Source organism: Apium graveolens, chromosome 6 (assembly GCF_009905375.1).
Source record: "Apium graveolens cultivar Ventura chromosome 6, ASM990537v1, whole genome shotgun sequence".
In the NCBI taxonomy this organism is placed as follows: Eukaryota; Viridiplantae; Streptophyta; class Magnoliopsida; order Apiales; family Apiaceae; genus Apium; species Apium graveolens.
The window spans coordinates 136656751-136666576 of NC_133652.1; the positions used below are offsets into that span (position 1 = coordinate 136656751).

General features: G+C 38.7%; 1 non-coding gene across 1 annotated transcript; it reads right to left on the minus strand.

Moving 5' to 3' along the window:
• Positions 1 to 9325: 9325 nt before the first annotated feature.
• LOC141669038 (small nucleolar RNA R71) lies at positions 9326 to 9431 on the minus strand. Its single transcript, XR_012553339.1, has one exon. It is a non-coding gene; the product is annotated as a small nucleolar RNA R71 (small nucleolar RNA).
• Positions 9432 to 9826: the final 395 nt, after the last annotated feature.

Here is a 9826-nt window from a genome sequence, read left to right on the forward strand (position 1 = left end):
TGAGAATGATGAAGAAGGCATCTCAAGAAGGATTCAGAATCTGCCTTTGGATAATGCACAGAATGCTGCATCCGTTGAAAGTCATAATTCAGCTTCCGTTGAAAGAAGCAATGCAGCATCCGTTGAAAGACAAAGTGCATCATCCGTTGAAGTTCATAATGAAGCATCTGTTGATCACAGTCTGTCAACGGATAATCAATTCACTTCATCAATTGATAGAGCTCCCAATTCCTTTCAAAGGATCAGCAACTCAGGGGGAGTTTCAACAAATCAATATTCTATCTCACATCATGACAATACTGAGGCAACCTCATCTAGGGCTAATCTACCACCTCAAAGGAAATGGACCAAGAATCATCCTTTTGAACTGATCATTGGTGATGTTACATCAAAAGTACAAACTAGAAGGGCTACTCAAGATGAATGTCTGTATAGTAGCTTTCTATCACAGGAGGAACCTAAGAGAGTGGAAGAAGCTCTATTGGATCCAGATTGGATTTTAGCAATGCAAGAGGAGCTAAACCAATTTGAGAGGAACAAAGTATGGAAGCTAGTACCCAAGCCAAAGAACAAGAGTTCTATTGACACAAAATGGGTATTCAGAAACAAGATGGATGAAAATGGCATTATCATAAGGAATAAAGCCAGATTTGTTGCTAAAGGCTATTCTCAACAAGAGGGAATAGATTTTGATGAAACATTTGCTCCAGTTGCCAGACTTGAAGCCATCAGAATCTTTCTAGCCTATGCAGCTAATGCCAATTTTAAAGTCTATTAAATGGATGTCAAGAGTGCATTTCTAAATGGGGAATTGGAGGAAGAAGTTTATGTAAGCCAACCTCCAGGTTTTGAAGATCCAAATTTTCCAGACTATGTGTATTATATGTTGAAAGCACTCTATGGACTAAAGCAAGCACCTAGAGCCTGGTATGAGACTTTGTCAAAGTTCCTTCTAGATAATCACTTCACAAGAGGTATTGTTGACAAAACTCTCTTCTTTAGAAATGTTAATGGCTCGAAGATACTTGTACAAATTTATGTATATGATATTATATTTGGATCTACAGATGATAAGCTTTGTAAAAAGTTTGCTAGATTAATGCAAAGTAAATATGAAATGAGCATGATGGGAGAGCTAACTTACTTTCTTGGTTTACAAGTTAAACAAGTTAGTGGTGGAATTTTCATTAGTCAAACTAAATATATTTATGATCTTTTAAAGAAGTTTGACTTAATGGATTGTTCACCTGCAAAAACTCCCATGGCCACTGCCACTAAGCTTGAATTAAACAAGGCTGAAAAGTCTGTGGATATTACAAGTTATAGAGGCATGGTTGGCTCACTTTTATATTTAACTGCTAGTAGACCTGATATAATGTTTTCTACATGTCTCTGTGCTAGATTTCAAGCTGAACCTAAAGAGTCTCACTTAGTGGCTATTAAAAGAATTTTCAGATTTCTCAAGGGGACTCCAAATCTAGGAATTTGGTACCCTAGAGAGTCTGGCTTTGATCTAATTGGCTACTCAGATGCAGATTATGCAGGTTGCAAAATAGACAGGAAAAGCACAACAGGCACCTGTCAATTTCTAGGGAACAAGCTTGTATCATGGTTCAGCAAGAAGCAGAATTCTGTTTCCACATCAACAGCTGAAGCTGAGTACATTGTTGCTGGTAGTTGCTATGCACAGATACTATGGATGAGGAATCAACTATTTGACTATGGTCTGACTGTTGACAAAATTCCAATATTCTGTGACAACACAAGTGTCATTGCCATTATTGAAAATCCAGTGCAACACTCAAGAACCAAGCACATTGATATCAAGTACCACTTCATTAGGGAACATGTGATGAAAGGTACAGTGGAACTTCATTTTGTTCCAAGTGAAAAGCAGATTGCAGACATATTTACCACGCCACTTGATGAATCAACATTCACAAGATTAGTAAGTGAGTTAGGTATGCTTAATTATTCATAATCTATGTCATCTATATAATCTGTCTTGAAGCCTGAAATGAATTTGCTGTAAGAACAAAGTTGGCTTTAATCAAGACTTATCCTATCAACGGATATTCCCTATCCGTTGAAAGCCAAAATTGTTCTATCAACGGATGTTCATTATCCGTTGAAAGACAAATACATTTCTGGTAATTTTATCCTTCAACGGATAAAATGGTGTTGTTCATCAACGGATAACTATTTTCCTTATCCGTTGATGTGTCACGTCAGTTACTATAAGTGAGTCACAGCCGTTGATTCTTTTACTCAACCGTTGATACAGATATACAGTGTTGTATGTATTTGTATTTAAGGTAGTTTTCAGAATTTCTACAGTTTTATTTATTCTTGAACGGCTGTAACTTACTTAAAAGTATCATTTAATCATTTTATTTACGTTTTAATTCAAGAAAGTATAAAAGCCCAATTGAACTCTTATTCTCACTTTACGCTTTCTTGCAATTCTTATTCTCTTTCTCTCTAAATTCTCAAGTTTTTCTCTGCAACCTCTACTCACAACAATGGCACCAGTAGTCAAAATTATGTCTCAAACAGGATTTGTTTATGAAAAGAATAATTTCATAGCCTTGGTTGAAAAGAATGAAGCCCATTCTGATTATCACAAGATGATGGACTTCATCAAAAACTGCAAACTAAGCTATGCAATGTTGGAAGCCCCAACCATCTACTGTGAGGTGATTGAGGAGATTTGGACAACTGCAGAGTTCAACTCCACAGATATGACTATTGCCTTCTCTCTCAAAGGTAAGGACTATTGCATTAATTGTGATGATATACAATCTTGCTTTAAGTTGCCTGAGAATAATGCCATGACACCACACACTGATAAAGATGTCTCTGCTATGCTAGATTCCATAGGCTATGCTTTTGATTCTGCTAGTTTAGGTAGTATTAGAAGGAAAGGTCTTAGGAAAGAATGGAGCTTTCTTGGAGATGCCTTTATTAAGGTTTTCTCTGGGAAGATTAGCAATTTTGATGCTATCACTTCATCTCTTGTTAATATGCTCTATATGCTAGTTTCTGATAGGTACTTTAATTTTAGCAACTGTGTTATGCTAGAATTAGGTTCCAGATTAGGTAACAAAGCTAATAGACCACATAACATCTACTATGCTAGATTCTTTATGTTATTGGCTAACCATGTTGCTGAAGGTTTGGTTATATCCAATGAGAATAATAAACTCAAATGATGGGCACAAGAGAAAAGGGTCCTTGCAGACCTTTTGAGAATGAACCTCAACAGCCAGGTGCCATTGGTATACTTGCCAATCATGAATGCACCACAGGTAAGTGAGGTAAATACTTCTATAACTCCTACTATTTCCAACCCCATTGTTTCTTTTCCTTCTAGTGTGGCTATGGAACCTGTGTCTTTGTCCAAATAGGCTCCTACCAAAGCCACCAAATCTAAAGTTTCCCAAGTCTAGTCAAAGAAACCTACCTCTGTTGTTTCTCAAAAGACAACAGTTGTAACAACTACCATAAACCCTGAAGGGAGTGAACAGGGTGTGAGTGGTGAGGGGAGGGGTGAACATCAAAAAGCCCCCCAGGATAAGGTGGGAGAGGTGAGTGGTACCTAAACCAGCCAAGCCACAGTCTCTCAAAAGACTGTGGTGGTTCAAAAGGAGTCCAACACATCCCTAGTTGCATCCTCCCAAAAGGTTGTAACTATTGAAAATAATCCCCAACCAGGGACACAGAACAAAAGAGGGAGGGACACTGAAGCCACACATTCATCATTTAAAGCCTTTTCAAGGAAGAAGAAGGCCAAGACCCTAGCTTCCACACAAGGGACACACACAGCACAGATACATCCACCTGTATCTGTGCCTTCTCAAATTCAGCTTGATGTGATTCCAGCAAATGTGGAATCACAGCCCCATTCTCTCAATATAGAAACACACCATTCATCAAACTCTCCAACACCCTCTCTGGATGTGGATATGATATTCACATCAATTCCTGGTTCTCCCTCATTAAAACTCAGGGAGGAGCCCCACTCAAAACCTGGTGATCATCATCTTTTAGATGATTTGTTGGATCATCAGCCAATTATTTCAGATGTAGTTGCAGAATCTGTGTCACCACACTTAAAATCAATCCACACAGATTCAACAATTATGTCACTTTCTATATCTACATCTTTTCCTTCTTCAACGGATATCTCTCATCCGTTGACAAGTGGTTGTTCTTCAACGGATAAGCTTAACAGCAGTTATCCGTTGATACCATCAGTTTCCACTTCAACGGATATTCCCTATCCGTTGATGGTCTCTACACACTTAACAGAAATAATTCCAACTGTAGAGGACATGGCAACTGTACAATCACTTTTAGGTTTGAGGGAAGGGAGTGATCTTTTGAGTGAGAGGCTGGGTTGCTCCCAGGAAAAAGGAGAGGTTGAGAGTCACCATATGCATGCTATTTCTTCCAGCATGGCAAAAGTGAGTGAGAGGAGTGCCACCTTAGAAGGTGAGGGTGAGGGTGTGAGGGTGTGTGTGAGCCAGGGGGAGCCCCTGATGCAAGAACAGAGAGAAATTGAGAGAAAGGCAGGTACAGAAGCTATAAGGGTGGATCCAGCCATTGCTAGTGAGTTAATGAAAGTGGATGATGCAGAAAAGGGAAGACAATTTCAGCAACATTACAAAGCTGTCATTGATAACATTTCCTTGGATGCTGACACTTTTACTCACCCTGTTTCAGCCTATCAATTATTGGCTGCACAGGGCAATGTGGAGGCAGAACAGACACTACACATTGTACACACTTCAGAATCTCTTCTCAGAGACAAAGCTACTGTCAACAGGCTGCCTTCTCAAGCTGGTGAGCCATCTGAAGAATTTGGAGTAAATTCTAATGATGATGACTCTAATTCTTTGAATGAGAGCATGAACTTAGGGGGAGTAGCAGGCCCAAGTTCTGTTCCTGATCTTCCTGAATGGGCATGGGCGAAACCATCAACACCAGGAGAGTTTGGTGTCCCTTTGGTCAGACAAGTCATGACAATTCAGAAGGCCCTTCAGGAGACTCAAGATGCTGGTACCAAGGCAATTCTTCAAGCTCATCTGGAATCTCTGTATCTCTTGCAGTTGCAGCATTACCAGCAAAATCTAAGTGTGGATGAGCTCAAGCAGGAAATTGCTGATCTGAAATCCTACAATGCTGAGAAATTGGATTCAGTTATACCCTATGGTACTATGCAAGATTTGTTGGGGAGACTGAGGAAAGCATCTGATACTGACAAGAGGCTGGCCAGATTGGAAGATAGGGTTCACATCATTGAAGACTCTATGGTCACCATTCTTCAGAATCAATAAACTCAAACAAATCTACTCATGCAGCTGGCACAAGCACAAGGCTTGACCCCTACCCTTGATGATAACAAAAAGGGGGAGAATAAAGGGGAAGGGGAAGGAGAGCCATCTATAACAGTTCAGATTTCTCAAGTGCTAGTTCCTGTCATCACAACTTCTCCAACTATTCAAGTCAAAGGAAAGCTAGATGGAATTGATCTAATCCAGATAGCAGCAGCTGAATTGCAAGTCAAAGAGCAAAGGAAGAAGATTGATGAAAAGATGCAACTAATATTTGGTTCTACAACTTCTCAATCACAATCTATGAAGCATAACACAAAAGTGGAATCAATTATTATGGAACTCAAGCCAGTAGGGAGGCATAAGGATGGAGAAACTTCTTCCAAAGATCTGCAACCTATGGTTCTCAAGCCCAACAACAGATCCAATAAGGACTCTACAAAGAATCCTCTAAAAGAGGTGGATTTTCCTCTTCCAAAAGCTGATGAGGACAAGCTTTTAGGTAGAAGTATTACATATCTCAAAGAGACCATGGATGAGGCTGTAAGGAGAAACATGGCTATTATATTCAGAGAGGGAAAGAGCATATGTGTGATGCAAGGACATCCCAAATTCTCAATAGCCAAGAGTGAAGAAACCAAAAGGTTGAAGGAAGAAGCCAAACAGCTAAAGGCTGACAAAAGAGCACAAGCAAAGCTTGAAAAACAGCAAAAGTCAAGTCAGGCTGAAGAACAGAAAGAAATTGAAGACAAAGGTGAAGATGAAGCTATGGGGGACATGGTTGGTACTGAGATGGAGGAAAGAAGTAAGGAAGAATGGCAGAAAGGGAAAAGAAAGAAGGTCAATGCAAAGAGAAAGAAGGTAGATAAGACTGAAGAAACCCAATCAATATCCAAACCACTACCCTCTATTCCTGAACCCATTGTACCTGACCCCTTCATGAATATTCATGGTGAAACAATCATTCCCAAGGAGGAACCAATTGATTGGGACACCATCAAATTGCCCACCTTCCTAACCTCTTCTCCACCATCAAAGAAGCAGAAAAGAAGAATCAAATCAACACCCTCTAAAGCCTCAATCAAATTCACACAGAAGCCTAAGCCTAAAACTCAAACCTCTAAAGATGATTATGTTCACATCTGTGACATAAAAGAATTTTCAGACATTGAACTCTATCTGGATGAGCTGGAGGAAGTAAGGGGAATAGCTGCCTACAGACAGCTACCAGAAAGACTAGTGTTCAAATACAAAGGAGCTGGGGAAAGAACATGGCCTCTTCACAGAATTCTGAATGAAGGCTACTCTACCTTGATTAGAGTCTACTCAGCCATACAAAGGGATTCTGGCTTTACCAGGACTGCCAAGACTGAGATTATCAACAAGATTGCCAACATAAGGAAAACTTGGAGGGAGCCCAATGCTTTGCGTAGAACTTTACTCATTCAAGAAAGAGGAACTACAATTCATAAATCACCTCATTATAAAGATATTAAAAATGGATTTCAATAGAAATATATAACGATACTCGAAATGGATTTCAATTTCTAATAATTAGAATATATTCATTTATATAAAATAGAATAGAATTCTAAAATAAACTAACAATAGTTAGTTATACTAACTATAACTAACTCAAATTGAAATACATGTAATGGAAATTGGATTTCAGTCTATGAATATTGAAAGGAGACATATCTTGCAGTAACCAAAGGAAACTAGAATATAAAGTTCGATCAAAAAAATTCGTATTGTTGACTAAACAGTTGTGAATGACTTGAGAATGTTGATGGAGTTCAGAGACAACAAAGGAGTCAGAAGATTTTTCAGAATTGAAGATCAGCTAAAGATTGCCAGTAATGAAACTCTCAAGGATATGCAATCTAAGTTAGATATCAATGAAGAAGATGAAGCTGAATTCTATAGACAACTTCAACTTCAAATAGAGGAGAATGACAGGAGGCTAGGAAAGAAAACCAGGGATCAAAGGAAAAGAAAGTAATTTGCTCAGGCTAAAGGAGCACCCTTGGAAACAATGTAATTCTTCAAATCCATCTCAGCATATACATTTTTGTAGCACTTTTGAATTTCTGCTTTATTACAGTTTATATATTTGTTAAGTGTTTTGTTATCATCAAGCTAAACCTAAATTTATGCCTACAGTTCTAGTAGACATAAATAGGGGGAGATTGTTAGGAATATGTGTATTAGTTTGATGATAAGTTAAGCAAAACACTTAAGTAGAAATTTAGTGTTTGTAGCCTCAACGGATAAGACCATCTTGGCTATCCGATGAATGAGTAGCTTTACTTAGCAATAAGTTTAGTATTGTAGCACATTTCACTCTCTGGTTTCAAGCTGTAATTCTTAGATGTTGTTAGGAAATAATCAGTCATGTTGACTACTGATGGATGTACAAATAGGAGGGCTAATTGTAAATATTCCATGCCTTGTAATTTTGTATAAGTGAAGAAGTGTCAACGGATATTGAAGACCTTCAACGGATAAGAAACAAAGCTTCAACAGATGTCTCTAATGCTTCAACGGATAATATCCATCAACGGATAAGTGCTTCAACGGATAAAGACTTCAACTGATAATGCATCAACGGATAAAGCTTCAACGGATAAAGCCTCAACGGATAAGGCATCAACGGATGAAAGCTTCAACGGATGCTTAGTTCATTAGCAGTTGATAGTGACAATTCACAAGCTGACAGAGGCACATGGGTTGACAGAGACATACTGGAATGTGGAAGCCTCTAAGAGGAATCAAGAAAATGCAGCATTTCCATTCTGATGCAAACAAGGAAGTATTCAAAGATTTACAGATTATCCTAGATTGCATTGGATAGAGAAATGAAGAAGAAACATGTGAAGAATCTTTTCAATTATATTTTACAGTTTGTCTTCACTTGTAAACTTGGTGATATATAAACCAAGTAGCATATGTCTCTGTCAACCCATACTGATGCAAACAAGGAAGTATTCAAAGATTTACAGATTATCCTAGATTGCATTGGATAGAGAAATGAAGAAGAAACATGTGAAGAATCTTTTCAATTATATTTTACAGTTTGTCTTCACTTGTAAACTTGGTGATATATAAACCAAGTAGCAGCTAGTAATTAGATATGAATTTTCCTGTGCTGTTTAGAAATATCAAGAGAGAAAATCATCTAGTTTGTACTAGGAAGCAGCTGTGATTTAATTCTTTGAATCACAGATTTTCTGAAATAACACATCTCTGGTGGAACAACAAATCCACCAGAAAAGTTTTTAAGTTCTTTGTGCTCATTACATTTGTGTTTGAATATATATCTGTCTGCATCAGCTTCAAGCAATTCACACACATTTGATCACTCAAACACTTAGCCTTAGAAACTGCTCAAAACTTGAAAAAGTTTTGAGATTTACATTCAACCCCCCTTCTGTAAATCTCATTGTTAGTCCACTGGGAATAACAATACGCGTTCGCGTACTCGTAAGAGAACACTGGATAAAGCCGAGGAAGAATTTATGGTAGTTCGTAATGAAGTTTGTGAGGAAGAAAAGACGGTAGAAGAAGAAGAGAAAGTTGAAGAACCAGTTTTAGTAGAGATGGGTGATCAAGCGGAAAATTCGAAGGCTTTGATGGACTATTCTCAGCCTAAGATTAATGACATTCAGTCAAGCATCATCAGACCAACCATCAGGGCTAACCTTTTTGAGATCAAGTCAAGCATAATTCAGATGATACAAAACTCAGTTCAGTTTGTGGGTTCTCCTACTGAAGAGCCCAACATGCACATCAGGGATTTCATCGAGATCTGCGACACCTTCAAGTTTAATGATGTGGCTGAAGATGCTATCAAGCTATGCCTCTTCCCGTTCTCTCTAAGGGACAAAGCTAAGTGTTGGTTACACTCTCTACCAGCAGGGTCTATCACCACTCAGGAGGATCTTGCACAAAAATTTCTCACTAAATTCTTCCCTATGGCGAAGACTGCTGCAATCAGGAGTGCTCTTACTCAGTTTGCTCAGCAAACTGGAGAATCTCTGTGTGAGGCTTGGGATCGATATAAGGAGATGCTAAGGAAGTCCCACACCATGGCATGCCTGATTGGATGATTATCAATTGTTTCTATAATGGATTGGGTGCTACTTCTAGACCCATGCTTGATGCAGCATCAGGAGGAGCCTTGTGGGTTAAAAGCTATGCTGAAGCCTATGAACTTATTGAACTGATGGCTGCTAATGAGTACCAGAATCCTTCCCAGAGGCTGACTCAGGGAAAAGTCACAGGAATTCTGGAGTTAGACGCAGCAACTGCTATCGCTGCCCAACTTAAGGCTTTGAGGACAAAGGGGGACACTTTGGCTAATTATGGAGTTAATCAAATCGCTAGTATCTGTGAACTTTGTGTTGATGCCCACGAGACTGATCAGTGCGTAATTTCTAATAAATCAACTCAGTATGTGAGCAACTTCCAGCGATCGCAGTAACCAGTGC